Here is a 15,426-nt window from a genome sequence, read left to right on the forward strand (position 1 = left end):
TATTTGTGTCTCTAATAGGATTTAGGGCCTTGAGTCTCAAGACAAAATGACAAACATTCAAAAAAGCTCTCAAGACTTGGTTGATACTAACTAAAAAAGCCGTCTAACTCATAAGGAAAAAATACTAACTTCTTTTCTAAGATGATTATTTTGTTGACCGAATGATATTGTACTTAAAATAAGACATAAGCCATAGAAACTGAATTCAGTTATTGCCAAAAGTTCACCATATGTATTGTCTTCTAAGTGAGTAAGGAAATGAGATTTATTGATATTTGTGATGAAGGAAATATTGAACAATACCAGGTGGTACCGTAAAACCGAATGTGGTTTGGCCATAAAAGAAGCAACGTTTTGTGACAGGTTGCAGTGATTGAGTTACCTTTCCAATTTCTGGGTAAACTTTGAGCAGTTTTCTGTGTTTATACCCACCCAGTTCCTTACCCTGTACACTGTTACTTTTGGAGATTGAAGGAGTGTGGTTTATCTACAGATGGTGCTTTTTCTTGGTGGTGTTGAGAAAGAAGAGGATTGTATGCAGCCTTTTGATGTAGACCCAGGTTTTATGAAATCCTGTGGATCCAGCATTCTAATTGAATAAAGACCTTCAAGGTTCTTTGTTATATTGTTCTTTCAGTGGAAAGGAAATAGTATCATGCTCATATTTATGCATCTCTGTATAAAATAATTTAGAAGTGATATCATATCATCATCGTTATAGTCAATAAGACGTGTCGAACTCTTGAGACCAATGGCTCCTCTGTGCATGGGATTCTCCAGGCAAGAGTACTGGAATGGGTTGCCATTTCCTTCTCCAGGGGGATCTTCCTGACTAAGGAATTGAATCTGGGTCTCCTGCATTGCAGGCAGGTTCTTTACTGCCTGAGCTATGGGTATAGTGTATTTGAGATAAATGCCCTAATAAAGGTTAAACTATCTTGGAAAAATGGGAAAACTTAAACAGGAGGGAATACAGTTTATTTTTACAACTTAGAATGTTCCATTTAAAAGCAGTTAAAGTGGTTAGAGCTGAGGGTAGAGGGTGGTGTGCTAAGATGGTTTAAAGGCCATAGCTATTATGGTTCATGCTTGACATTTTGTTTTGAAAAGTGTCTGCTCGTTTATTTTAGAACCAAAAAAATTGTTTTTGGAAAAGTACCTTTCCTACTGTGCACCCAGATAAAATAGTTTGTTACTCTAAATCTAGAATTGAGGTTTTAATTTTTATTATCAGGTCTGTGAGTCCTTCAGATGTTTGATTATTCATTGAAGATTTAAGTAGAAGAGGAAAAGCCACATCAATAAGTATGGATCATTTAGATCAATAAATTGAAAAGTAAAATTAGAATCAAATTTGTATAAGATCAGAGTCTGCTAAATTAAACAATAGAACATTTATTAACATTTCATAAAAATTAAAATATTGTGCTAAATTAAAATACTACTCTCTATGGTCTTAGTTATCAACTGACTATGATTCAAGAGGGCATCTTGGTGAGATTTCTTATCTCTTTGAAGTTGACTTGGCAAAGTGAATTAAGCCTTAACATGACTGCTTTTAAGGCTCAGCAATGTCAACATTACGTGGTCGAAAAACGGCGGACTCTGATACATCTCAGTATGTGACACAGAATTATCCATAAAGCTTGATTTATTGAAAAAGTGACATACAGAAAAAACAAGTTTTTAATAAGCCTTAAATTTGAAAAATGAAGATAGTCTGAGTCTAACTTTAAGTCTGTGTCTTGAAAATTATTAGCGGCTTAAAAGAACACATACTTGTGGAAAAACTCAAAACAAATTGGTGTATATTCTTTTAGACTTTTTTCTGTCTGTATCTACACACACACACAGACACACACACACACATACATGAAGCCATACTTTCTCTCTCACTATATATATTTGTTTGTCCATTTATTTCCCACTTAGAAGTTTGTCTTATTATTGCTTTTTTAAAGAAAAATGGCTGTACAGTCTTCCAAGGTGCGAATATACACTAATTTATTTTAAACTATTTCCTTATTGACATTTGAAGTATTTCCAATTTGTTGTTGATGTAAGCAGTGCTGTGGGAACTGCTTTCTGCGTCCCTTTCCTTGTGTAGAGGTGAGTATATCTGTAGGGTAGATTCCTAGAAGTGGAATTTTGAATAAAAAATAAAGTTTGGTTCAGTTCAGTTCAGTTGCTCAGTCTTGTCCGACTCTCCGCGACCCCATGAATCACAGCACACCAGGCCTCCCTGTCCATCACCAACTCCCGGAGTACACTCAAACTCATGTCCACAGAGTCGGTGATGCCATCCAGCCATCTCATTCTCCGTCGTCCCCTTCTCCTCCCGCCCCCAACCTTTCCCAGCATCAGAGTCTTTTCCAGTGAGTCAACTCGTCGCATGAGGTGGCCAAAGTATTGCAACTTCAGCTTTAGCATCAGTCCTTCCAATGAACACCCAGGACTGATCTCCTTTAGAATGGACTGGTTGGATCTCCTTCCAGTCCAAGGGACTCTCAAGAGTCTTCTCCAACACCACAGTTCAAAATAGATGCTGCCAAATTGCTTTATAAGTTGGAGTCTACATTCCTAGAAGGTTATTGGAGAATACCTGTTTTCCCACAGTCCCTGGATGTTCTTAATTTTTTGCTAACTATATGGGTTGTGTGTGTGTGCGTGCTAAGTTGCCTCAGTTGTGAAGTGCCCCTTTACGACCCTATGGACTGTAGCCTGCCAGGCTCCTCTGTCCATGGGATTCTCCAGTCAAGAATACAGGGCTGGGTTGCCATGCCTTCTGTCAGACAGTCTTCCCAATCTACTTATCAAATTGCGTTTCCTGCGTGTTCTGCATTGCAGGTGGATTCTTTACCATTGAGCCACTGGGGAAGCCTGAACCATATGGGTCACAAAGTGGTATCTTATTTTTATTTAAGACCATGTTAAGATAGTAACCATCTGAGTTTAGGAGTTAGAATACCATGTCTTCTGAATAATCATTGTTGGTTAATCTAATAAAAATGTTTTCCAATTGAAATTAATTACTAAGGCAGAAATCTTGACTTCCACTGTAGTTGAAGAATCTTATGTCTGAAGCTTGGCTGGTTCCGATCCCTAGAGTACTTCATTAAATTGTGACCCTCCGTGTTTGGTCATATCAGAGACTTTGTCAGAAGTACTTGTTACCAGATGTGCAAGACCAGCTGTTTGAGTACAACTTGCCACCCTACCTACACACAGAGAAAGTTGCCTCTGATTTGGTGTAACTTTTCAGGTGCCTTTGCTCTCTACCAATAATTCTTGACTGGGGGCTTTTTTTGTCTCCCAAGGGACCTTTGACAATGTCTGGAGACCTTTTTGATTGTCACAGCTCGTGGTGTGGGTACGTGGGAAGGAGGTCACTGCTGGCATCCAGTGGGTGGAGAGTCCATAGATGCTGCTAAGTATCCCACAATTCACAGAACATTGCCCATAATAAGGAATTTTTTGGCCCTAAACACCAGTAGTGCTAAATTGAGAAACCCAGCTCTATACAAAGAAGTTAGGGTGTTTAGCCTTAACAGCTATTTGATTTCTTAAACTGTACCCCCATTTCTTGCTGCTTCATGCCAAGTCTGTCTTTAATGTATCAGAATTTTTTAACTTCGAGTAGCTGATGGGCGGATGACCGTCTGGTTAGCCCTTAGCCACCTTTGGGGACTTTGTTGTTAGAATGTCTAGCTTCTTCATGTTTTCCTTAGAGGTAGAGACAGGCAGAATTAGGCACAACTTGGCCAAGTAAAGTCTGGTATAAAGAGTCAACTTCTAAGTTCCAGTGAGGAGACTCTGGTAGTTTCTGTTTTGGAATTGGCTACTTTTATTTTGCTGTTATTTTCCACTCAAATGGAGACATAAAACATACCCCCCCACTCCCCCTGCAACAAACAAAAATGCAAAACCCAATCAAACGAAAATCCCCCCATAAACAAAAACAAAACACTTGAGAAGGAGAGAGCCTAAAGTAATTATCTTTAGTTCACATTTCAAGTTTGTACTTGACTTGGGTTAGCGTAAAAGAAAACTAACTTGAATGACTGTCCGATGTGCATTTCCAGTGAAGAGGCTGGGAGAGTCCAAAAGAATGTTTTGAGTCATCAGATCCTTTTAAAATGCCAGATTCTTTCTGTGGGGTTAATTTAAACCTGTTGTGACCCTTTAAAAATTTTCACAAGAGGCCTCAGAGTCATAATAACGTGGAATACTGCTTGTTTAGTAGAAGTTTCTAAAGGGCACCTTTATATTTGGCTACATTTTTTACATGATTAACCATCATGTAAGAGAAGAACAGATAGGAATTTTGGGGTCCTTAACAGGAAAGAACAGTTGCTTAGGGTAGAGTTTCTCATGGCAACGTTTTCTTTTGAATAAAAAGGAAGCTCTCTGATTGAAAAACAAGGTATTTTCTTCTTTCCTCTTTTTCCGTGACAGTTTAGGTTTAAACCAAGTATAAGGAGTGTCTGTGAAGGTGTAACAATTCAGCGTGCTCTTTATTTTAGGTTGCCTGCACTTCTTGTTCCGGAGAAGGCAATGGCAAGCCACTCCAGTACTCTTGCCTAGAAAATCCCATTGATGGAGGAGCCTGGTAGGCTGCAGTCCGTGGGGTCGCTATGGGTCGGACACGACTGAGTGACTTTACTTTCACTTTTCATTTTCACACATTGGAGAAGGAAATGGCAACCCACTCCAGTGTTCTTGTCTGGAGAATCCCAGGGAAGGGGGAGCCTGGTGGGCTTCCGTCTATGGGGTCACACAGAGTCAGACACGACTGAAGTGACTTAGCAGCAGCAGCAGCACTTCTTGTTCAGAGGTAGTGAGCTGTAAGTCAGGTTATTGAAGAACAGAGAATGACTGGGTTTCTTTTATGATCACAGAGTAGAATGGTTGTGGGCTATTCCAGGTCCAAGGGAATGGCAAGTTATCCTTTGTTTTTTGTTGTGGCAATTTGTCTCCTTTGCTTCCTGTGTTAGTTTAGTGCTTTCCAGTAAAAATAGGATGCAAACCTCAACGTGAATCACATACATAATGTAAAATTTTCTAGTAACTAGATTTTTAAAAAAGGAAAAAGAAACAAAATTAATTTTGATTTCTTTAACTCAAGGTATCTAAAATTCATTTTAATACATATATGATATAAAATGAATTATTTTTGTTTTTCATACTCAGTCTTTGAAATCTCCTGTGTTTTTTTGCACATTTATAGCGCACCTCACTTAGAACACCTGATATTTCAGGTGCTTGATAGCTACATGTGGGCTACTGTATTGGACTGCACAGTTGTTTTTTGTTTTCTTTTTACTGAAGTATGATTGACGAATAGAAACCATATGTATAATTAAAGTGTACAATGTGCCATTCTAATACTTAAGCATTGTGAAATTACCAGTCAGGCAGTTAACATATCCATCACCACACATAGTTACTGATGTGTGTGTGTGTGTGAGAGAGAGATGAGAATACTTAGATAAAATAAATTGTTACAGAAAAAAGTGGTTTTGAGACAACTCAGCTCTATTCATGTTGTGTGTTGGTCTCATAGGGGCTACATGGCACAAATACAATTAAATATAATTCCAAGAGGGCAGATATTATCACATCCTGTAATTACTTAAGTGCAGTAAGAGAGTTACAAGCAAGGGATCGCTGCACTTCAAAGGCAGGGAAAGATGACATCAGGTTGAGCAAACTACCAGGAAAGGTTCATGACCTTTGAAAATGACATTTGAGAGGGACATCTAAGGATGGATGGGGATAGAGCCTGGAGAGGTACGGGGCCAAAACAAGGAGAGTGAAGACTTGCTTGGGGTCTTTTAGCTGAGACACAGGTAACAGTTTGGGGCTTAGAGTTTATACAGGAGAGAGGAAGGCAGGAAAGCAGAGTAGGAAAGAAAATGAGAGGGGAAGGAAATGGTAGAGCATAGCGGATCTCATGATTTCTAGTTTCATATTCTGATACATCCCAAATGATGGTGTTGGTAAGCAGTTTGTGATGAGAATTTAGTATATTTGCACAAATGAACTAAATATGTAATTTAGTATACATCTCAACGGGTTTCCCAGGTGGCGCTAGTGATAAAGAACCTGCCTGCCAATGTGGGAGACTTAAGATATGTGGGTTCTATCCCTGGGTTGGGAAGATCCCCTGGAGTAGGGTGTGGCAACCAACTCCAGTATTATTGCCTGGAGAATCCCATGAACAGAGGACCCTGGCAGGCTGCAGTCCACAGGGTCACGAAGAGTCGAACACGACTGAAGCGACTTAACATGCACATATGCATAAATGTCAAGATAAGAATGTTGCCATATATAGATAATAGTTCTTTTTGTATGAGAGAGAGGTAGAAGAGAGAGAGAGACTTATTACCGAGAAGAGAGTGTCTTTTGGTATTTGTTAGAGAACCTATTCGGAGAAGGCAATGGCAACCCATTCCAGTACTCTTGCCTAGAAAATCCCGTGGACGGAGGAGCCTGGTGGGCTGCAGTCAATGGGGTCGCTACGAGTCAGACATGACTGAGCGACTTCACTTTCACTTTTCACTTTCACACATTGGAGAAGGAAATGGCAACCCACTCCAGTGTTCTTGCCTGGAGAATCCCAGGGATGGTGGAGCCTGGTGGGCTGCCATCTATGGGGTCACACAGAGTCGGACATGGCTGAAGTGACTTAGCAGCAGCAGAGAACCTATTGTTTGTACAGCATCATGGAAAAAAAATTGCTTCCTGGTGAAAATGTTTAAAGTGTGTGTGTGTGTTTATGAAAGAGAGAGTGGAACAGCCAGAAGTCAGGAGAGAGCAAGGGGGAGAAAGGTGAGGAGGAGAGGAGAAAAGTGAAAAGGGGAGTTGGAGAGAATAGGTAATACCAAAGTGTAACGAGGACATATTTTTTAGAGGAAATGCCTTTGAGCGGCTTCTCTACCTACCACAAATGTTTGTCAGTATTTACACAACCATAGATTCATCACAAGTTGTTGTTGTTGTTCAATTGCTGTCATTTTGACTTGTTGCAGCCCCATGGACTGCAGCATGCCAGGCTTCCCTGTCCTTTACACTGTTTCCTGGAGTTTGCTCAAATTCAAGTCCATTGAGTCAGTGATGCTATCTAACCATCTCTCATCCTCTGCCACCGCATTTTCCTTTTTGCCTTCAATCTTTCCTTACAACAGGGTTTTTTCCTGATGTAAGCCTTCAGTCTTTCCTAGCATCAGGGTATTTTCCTGATGTAAGTCAGCTTTTCGCGTCAGGCGGCTAAAGTATTGGAGCTTCAACTTCAGCATCAGTCCTTCTATTGAATTTCAGAGTTGATTTCCTTTAGGATTGACTAGTTTGATCTCCTTGCAGTCTGAGGGATTCTCCAGAGTCTTCTCCTACGCCACGACTCAAAGTGTCAGTTCTTCAGAGCTCAGCCTCCTTTATGGTCCAACTTCCACATGTACATGAATACTGGAAAAACCATAGCTTTGACTATTTGGAACTTGTCAGCAAACTGATGTCTGCTTTTTAATACACTATCTAGGTTTGTCTTAACTTTCCTTCCAGGGAGTAAGCGTCTATTTTAATTTCTTGGTTTCAGTCACTGTCTACAGTAATTTTGGAACCCAGGAAAATAAAATCTGTTACTTTCCTACTTTTTCCCCTTCTAATTGCCATGAAGTGATGGTACAGGATGCCATGCTCTTAGTATTTTTCGTGTTGAGTTTCAAGTCAGCTTTTTTCATTCTCCTCTTTCACCCTCATCAAGAAGCTCTTTAGTTCCTCTTTACTTTATGCCATAAGGGTGGTATCATCTGCATATATGCATCACAAGTTATATATCACTAATAATAGAAACAGCTGTAGATTTTTCCCGCTGCTTTTTAAAAAAATAAGAAAAACATGGAAAAGAGCACTCGCGTTTCATAGTCATCTTGTTGAACTAAAGATTTAAGCCAAAATCTTACAAAAGGAGTTGATGCTTCCTTTGGACAGAACATTTACTTTTATGAAAGCAAAGCAGGTGAAAAGGCTGTTCAAGTTCAGTTCAGTTCAGTCGCTCAGTTGTGTCCGACTCTTTGTGACCCCATGAATGGCCTTAGGAGAAAAATTATTTTTTCCTTTCTTTTAAAGTGCTGAAAAGTTTTTATTTTTAAAATAAGAAATGTGGTTACACTGTCCCCTCCTATAGGAGTGTTTTCAGGGATGCTCCCACTGAGAAAGATGAGGCAGCTCTTTGCTGCCTTGGTCTCCTGCAAATTTAAAATAGTTTGTTGGCTTATCTATTTTTTTTGTGAATTATTGAAATTTTAGGCTATAAAAATTGAACTTGCTGGTACCCTGGTAGTATTTTTAAACTTCCTGTGTCTTTGACTAGCTTGAAAACACTGTGAAGGACCCAGCGAATATACTTGGCCTAGTTAGAACCTTGTTGTGTCTGACTTTCCTGATCTTTTGAGTAGATTCTGAATACTTTTCTTTGGTTTGAATTATAACATTGTTTCTTGTGGTTCTGGAAACTATCTGTAATAACCTCATTCTTGTAGTTGCCTCATTCTTAAGAAGTTCCTTTTTTGCTTTTGAGTAATTGTGTTTGACTCTGTGCACTTTGGACAGATAAAAAAAATATTAATAGTTGTGTTGTTGCAGGCTGCTTCTTTCTGAAAAAGGGAATGATTAGACGATCTTGGTGCTCTCTTTATAACTGATATACTTGTGTATGTATATACTATGTATGTGAGAGAGCAAGTGGAAGAGAGCGAGGGAGGGGAGGGGAGGAGAGAGAAAAAGATTGATAGTATCCATTCTGATGCCTTCAGCTGCACCTCCCATACTTTTCACTATTTCCAGGCTAGAATTTTTTCTAATCCAGATCTGCATTTCTCACTACTCCATGGTCCCTTTCACAGGTCCCTTACATTGAGCATGCCCCAAATCTCTCTAGGATCTCTTCTGAATGTCCCCATTTTAGGGAGTGGTACCTTCATCTCCAATGTGGCCTTCACTGCATCTGTTTGGACTCTGTGTCTTTCTGCTTCTAGCTGCTCAGTAGATGTTTTGAGTCTGTCCTGTTCTTTCCTTTCCCCATCACTGCCTCTGCTTTTTCATTTCTTTCCTGGCCCCACAGGAAGCTGCCTTTCAGAGCTGCCTGTGTGAGCTTTCTGTAGCACAGCTCCATGGTAGAAAGCACCCCCTCGAAGAAGGAATCCCCTTGTTCTGACCCCTGCCTGCCTTTCTTATAGCTGCCTCCTCCCCCATCACGTCAGCCATGGCTTCATCCTGGGAGGCTGCCCGCTCCTAGCTCTCCTCTCCAGGCCACGGCACATGCTGTTCTCTGGGCATTGAGAGCCCATTGTCATCTCATGCCTCTGGCCAACTTCTCTTGATCTCTCAAAAATTGGTTCAGATGTTCCTTCCTCTGGGAGGCAGAATTAAGGGCCTCCTCCTCCTTCCCACTGAGCCTTGATCAGATCTCACGTAGTATGTATTATCACATTGATGTCATAATTAGGTAAATGTCTGTCTAGGCCACAAGTCTGTGAGCTCATACTACTTAAAATTGTAACCCTGCTGCCTTTCCCGTTGCTCTTTCCTTGCTTTCTTTTTCTTTTTCCTGTTGCACTTATCCCCCTTTAAAATACTAGCTAATCTTCATATTTATAATAGTATCTGTGCTAGAACATAAACCCCATCAGGGCAGGAATCTTCATCTTGTTTGTTCACTCCTGTATCATCACTGCCTGGAGCACTGTCCGATCCACAGAAAGTACTCAGGAAATATGTGTTGAAGGAAATATGCCAAGGTCCAGCTCACAGTGGGCATTAGATGAAGTTAAACTGTTGATGAGTAGTGTATTCTGTTAGACTTGCCAGAAGGTACATGCCTGTGCCTTTGTGTGGTACATAGGAGTAAATATAATTAGATACTTTTCAGGATTTTTATGTGTTCAAATAATTGTTTTATTTTGTAAATGGCTGACTTACTCTCTGTTAGTTTGTCCCTGCCAATGAGAGATATTTTGTGCCAGCAAATATTTACCCCACTTCCTTATATAAGCCAAAACTCAACAACTAAACAACTAAGAAAATATTTCACCAAAACTCATACTTTGAGAATACCATCTGTATGGCGTCCAGGATCCCACATGCCTGATGGCAGCAGTTTTCAAGTATTTTCGGTCTATAAACCTGACAGAATTTTGTAGAACATTGAACTTTTGAATTGATTCTGACAAGTTTATCTTGTATGTTTAGACAATTGCATAGTGTGTAATTTCCAGGATGTTGTAAATATTGACATTTAGAGAATGTCAGAAAGAGAAGTTGGTTTATGGGAATTTATTATACTGTTTTCCTTTTAAGTATATTTTAATACAAAACACAAAGTCAAACAAGACAAACCAAAAATTCTCTGTGGAAAGTTTTCTCACATGTGTATTCTGGTTTGAGACCACTGTCCTTTGATGCTACTAATATTATTACTTAGTGCTATTAACAAAGTAAGGCAGTCTCTTAGGTTGAACCAAGTGAAATTGCCTATATTTCAATAGGCTTAGGATCAGTTTTGACATATAAAAAAATTTACTGTTTTATTTAATTCAGACTAACAATATTTGATCATATGTATTGGTTTTCTCTTCACATGTTTCATTTTACTAGTTGGAAAATTTCATTTTACTAGCCTGATGGCTCAGGGAGAATTTTTTTCGGGCTCTTTAATCCTTCTAGATAGTATTTTTAGTGAGGGTTTTTAATTTGATGTCAGTGTGGTGCTAGGTGCTATTTAGATTGACATGTAGCCGTGTCTTACTCTGTTGTATCAAAGACTACGTTTTGTTCAGCTCTTGATTCCTAAGTGTAGGCAAACAAACGGGTCAGCTCATTTAGCGAGGTGTTGAGTGAAGAGAAGAGAACGTTTGGGGCCAGACAGCTGGAGCTGTCACCTGAATAGTACTTGACAAGTAGACTTTAGACGGAAATTAATTTTCTAAAGAGCTCAGAGTGTGTGTGTGTCTCTGTGTGTTTTTGTCTTTGTTGTGAAGTATGGGAATAACAGACTGGAGACAGATATTGTTCTTAATGTTTTCTTTAGCCAGAAGGAGATTAGGATCTAGAGAAGAAGATAAGTGATTTAGGCTGCTCTTAAACTAAATCAGGGATAGAGTCAAGTTCTCATGGATCCTCATACCCTAGACTGGTTGTACTCAGAGTGTGCTTGCTACCTTAGCCAGCTTGGCTGTTGTCACCCAAGAGATTCCTGGCCCTCTAGTTAAATGTGTTACTTACATACTTTTTAACTTAACGTAGGGTAAATATTAAGCATTTAATGCAATTTTTTTTTTTGCCTAGTTAGGTATCATATGGCATAAATTACAACAAAACTTTGGCTTTTGTGATATATCGATCTAGCCTCTGAATTTTCTTTTTAGAGAGCTCAGTAGAGGGCTTTGCCCATGGTACAATTTGCTTTGCTACTTCAGCTTCACTGTAGAGAATCTTAGACATACGATTATTTTGTGGTATCTCACAAAAGAATAATAATGCTTGGAATTTATCTTGAGTTTACAGTAAAGTAGTGAATTTACTATTCACTATAGTAAATTTTTGTGGTTTGATTGGGAAAAAAGTTACTAGGGTTTAGAACTGCTAGACCATATGATTTTACAGTCGCTTGAGTTTTGTAAGGTGTGTTCCTTGGTGCACTTTTGAATGTATGTTTCAAGTTCTAGGTTTCATATAGGTACCATGTTTGTGTTTTCCAAAGCAGTAGTTGGAAGTTAGGGTCTGGCAAATATTTAATTTTTCTTCATGGTATTTGACACACATGTGTGTAAAACTCAAGATAGTATTTAGTTAATATACTTCCTTTTACTTTTATTGAAAAATACAATTCACATAAGAGTGAAACTATCCTAGAAAATCTAAGGTAGTGGTTTTCTGATGTTTTTTTGCCGCCTCCAGTAAAAGGTTCATTTTGCATTCTGATTGCAATATATGGGCCTCTCCATAAATGCAACAGGGTACATGTAACCAATATAAAAGTTAAATGAAGTAGAACTTACATTTCATATGTTAGATGCACTTGTTTATATTGCTGTTTCTATTCTGCTTCATTTACAAATATATGCTATTGCAGTTCCCTAAGTTGAGATTGAAAAAACAATGAAATGTTATTGTTCGTGTGGTATTAAGTGCCTTCTAGATGAAATTTTGAAGAACTGTGTTGAGTATCAGTTCCTCTGTTGATTCTTTGTGTAATCTTTCTTTCTTTCCTCCCTGGCCTCCAGTGTTTAATGGCTCCTCTATGCCAGGCTCTGTACCCACTGTCTACGGCAGACGCGGTCCTTGTCCCCTAGAAGCTTGTATTCATAATAGTAACTGTGATAACTGTCACCTGCTGCGCCACTTGCAAGGAGACTGGCCGAACACTAAAACCACTGTCTCCCGCTTACCAAGCGCCTGTTACTTGCTAATGTTGCACGTTCTGTTTTCTCTGTTTCTTACCAGCTTGCTAGGAGAGTGGTATAATCTCCCACTGGATGGGGAAAGTGAGGCAACACTTAGCAGTGAGGGAACTGGGATTCTACTCTTAAGTATGACATTTCTTCGTGTTCCTGCTTTCCACTGACAATCTGGCTATTTTAGACCTAACCCCTAGGTTTCAATTTCCTTATCCTTAAAAAAAGGTTGGATGTTGGATATTAGGTTGCTGAAGACCAGAAGTTGCCATTTATTTGTTTTGCAAGTTGAAAACAATGGTCTCAGTGTTGAGTTCTACAGGGTAGGTGTCCACATCTGTGGTATCCAAATCTTTATTCGATTTTTCCTTCTTTTGTTTTATTAGTAGTATCGACAGATGATCAAGTAATAAGCCAGATATTAAATGAAATTGAGCTCTGTCTTTTTTTGTTGTTATTATTTCTGCCTTTGAGATGGGAAAACACCCTTGAGAATGTTTGAAGGATCTCAAAGCCAAATCATTGATTCATTTACCCGTGTTTTGCATAAGAGCAGTATCACTTGGGATTCATTGTTTCTGTCATGTAGATTTTTGCATTTTTAACTCTAGTATGCATGTTAATTAAGTGCTTTTTTTTTTTTCTGTAGGAGTCAGCAGTGGATAGTGACTTAGCCTTAAACTAACCTACACTTACATTTTCTTTGAAAGAGCCTGCCTTAAAATGAGGATTTATTTGGCAGTTAGTTTTTACAGATAATGTATCTAACTTCTCTTTGCCTCATTTTCCTAATTCCTTCTTCTCCCCTTCCCATTTCCTTTTAGTATTATTGCATTTTTTTTAGATCAATGAATCAGTAAAATAATAGAAGATGACATTTTGTTACAAGAGATAAAACTCTGGACAGTCATCACTGAACTTGGCCTATCTTTCTGAAAGCTTTGACTTGTTTCTTCCTGAGGTTTCGCTCATGGATCTGTTACCTTCTCTCTTCTCAGTTTCCTCTTGTTTTCCATATTCTTTTCTTTTGTTTTTATTTTAGGAGTTTATTTGATTGTTAGGAAGATTGAGTAATACTGGTAACAATTACTGGCATCTATGGAGTATTCATCATGTGTCAGGCATTGTTCTGAGCGCTTTACTTAAATTAGCCCATTTTACTCACACATGATGAAGAGAGAGCAGAGGCTGTGGTGCTTGGTTCTTCCTAACTGCCAGTGTGACCTTGGGCAAAATGCATAGTCTCTAAGGATCTTAGTTTCTCCATTTGTAAAGAGGGGTGTATGTATGAGTATGAGTGAAAGTTGCTCAGTCATGTCCGACTCTTTGTGACCCCATGGACTATACAGTCCGTGGAATTCTCCAGGCTAGAATACTGGAGTGGGTAGCCGTTCCCTTTTCCAGGGGATCTTTCCAACCCAGGGATCAAACCCAGGTCTCCAGCATTGAGGGGGATTCTTTGCCAGATGAGCCACCAGGGAAGCCCAAGAATACTAGGGAGGTCATTTCTGTAAATCACAGAGAATATTCAGTTCACTTCAGTTCAGTCGCTCAGTCGTGTCCGACTCTCCGCGACCCCATGAATCACAGCGCGCCAGGCCTCCCTGTCCATCACCAACTCCCGGAGTTCACTCAAACTCATGTCCACAGAGTCGGTGATGCCATCCAGCCATCTCATTCTCGGTCGTCCCCTTCTCCTCCTGCCCCCAACCTTTCCTAGCATCAGAGTCTTTTCCAGTGAGTCAACTTGTCGCATGAGGTGGCCAAAGTATTGCAGTTTCAGCTTTAGCATCAGTCCTTGCAGTGAACACCCAGGACTGATCTCCTTTAGAATGGACTGGTTGGATCTCCTTCCAGTCCAAGGGACTCTCAAGAGTCTTCTCCAACACCACAGTTTAAAAGCATCAGTTCTTCGGCAATCAGCTTTCTTCGCAGTCCAACTCTCACATCCATACATGACCACGGGAAAAACCATAGCCTTGACTAGACAGACCTTGGTTGGCAAAGGAATGTCTCTGCTTTTTAATATACTATCAAGGTTGGTCATAACTTTCCTTCCAAGGAGTAAGCGTCTTTTAATTTCATGGCTACAATCAGCATCCGCAGTGATTTTGTTTGTGTTAAATATATGATCTTATTCATGAATGTCATGAATGAGTAATTTATAGATTACTTTATGACTGCTAATTATTAATGGGTTTGAAATCAGTGGAACTTCTAAGAAAGGATGGAAACACAGTGACCACCAACAGTCTTGCAATGATTTCTGTGTGCTCATTAGAAAAAATAATAGCATAATGAATGAACTGTCAGAATTGGCTTTCTGGTAGTACATCAGTGTAGTTGGGCCTCTAATGCCTCAGAACTAATCATCAAAACTTAGTTATTACTTGGGCAAAGAGCTGAGTTTGTTGAGAAGTCACAGTATTTTATATGATATTTGAACCAATTTTGGCAGGGATTTGAAACTCTAATTAAAGACTATTTTACTGTAAACTTTGGAGGGAGAAGTGGACCTCTTGAAACCTGTGAGACATGGATTTGAATGTGGTCCTTGTTTCCTCTAATTTTGAGCAAATTGTGCCTCTTTGGTGCAACTCAGGTTCCTCACTTGCAAAATTAGTATCAAACTTAGCCTAACTCATAGTTTTGTTAGGATCACTAAATGAAGTATTGTATTTTAGGGATGCCTTAAAATTCTTCTGAGTACTATACAAATATAATGTCAGTCCTCCTTTCAAATTCAAAGGCATTTTTGAGAGTATTCTGACTCCAGCTTGTGTTTATGGTTTTAATTTTTTGTTTAGCTTCATCAGTGACAAGTATAAGCTCTAAGTATCATGATCTTCTGATTTTTTGACCACTAATTGAAATGAAAGCTGTATGCATTTGTGTCTCTGTAGGCATAAGTAATGATAGTAGTGCTGTTTATGACACTATAGTTAAGCGTTTGTCAGAGTTTCCACTGTAAACT

At 39.3% G+C, this 15,426-nt stretch overlaps 1 protein-coding gene across 3 annotated transcripts in view; it reads left to right on the top strand.

Moving 5' to 3' along the window:
- Positions 1 to 15,426, top strand: part of PPP2R5E (protein phosphatase 2 regulatory subunit B'epsilon) — a 158,822-nt gene that overhangs the window by 41,880 nt on the left and 101,516 nt on the right. The gene's annotated exons all lie outside the window — the stretch shown is intronic.

This window comes from Moschus berezovskii, chromosome 9, assembly GCF_049115385.1.
Source record: "Moschus berezovskii isolate FMDL1 chromosome 9, NW_MosBer_1.0, whole genome shotgun sequence".
In the NCBI taxonomy this organism is placed as follows: Eukaryota; Metazoa; Chordata; class Mammalia; order Artiodactyla; family Moschidae; genus Moschus; species Moschus berezovskii.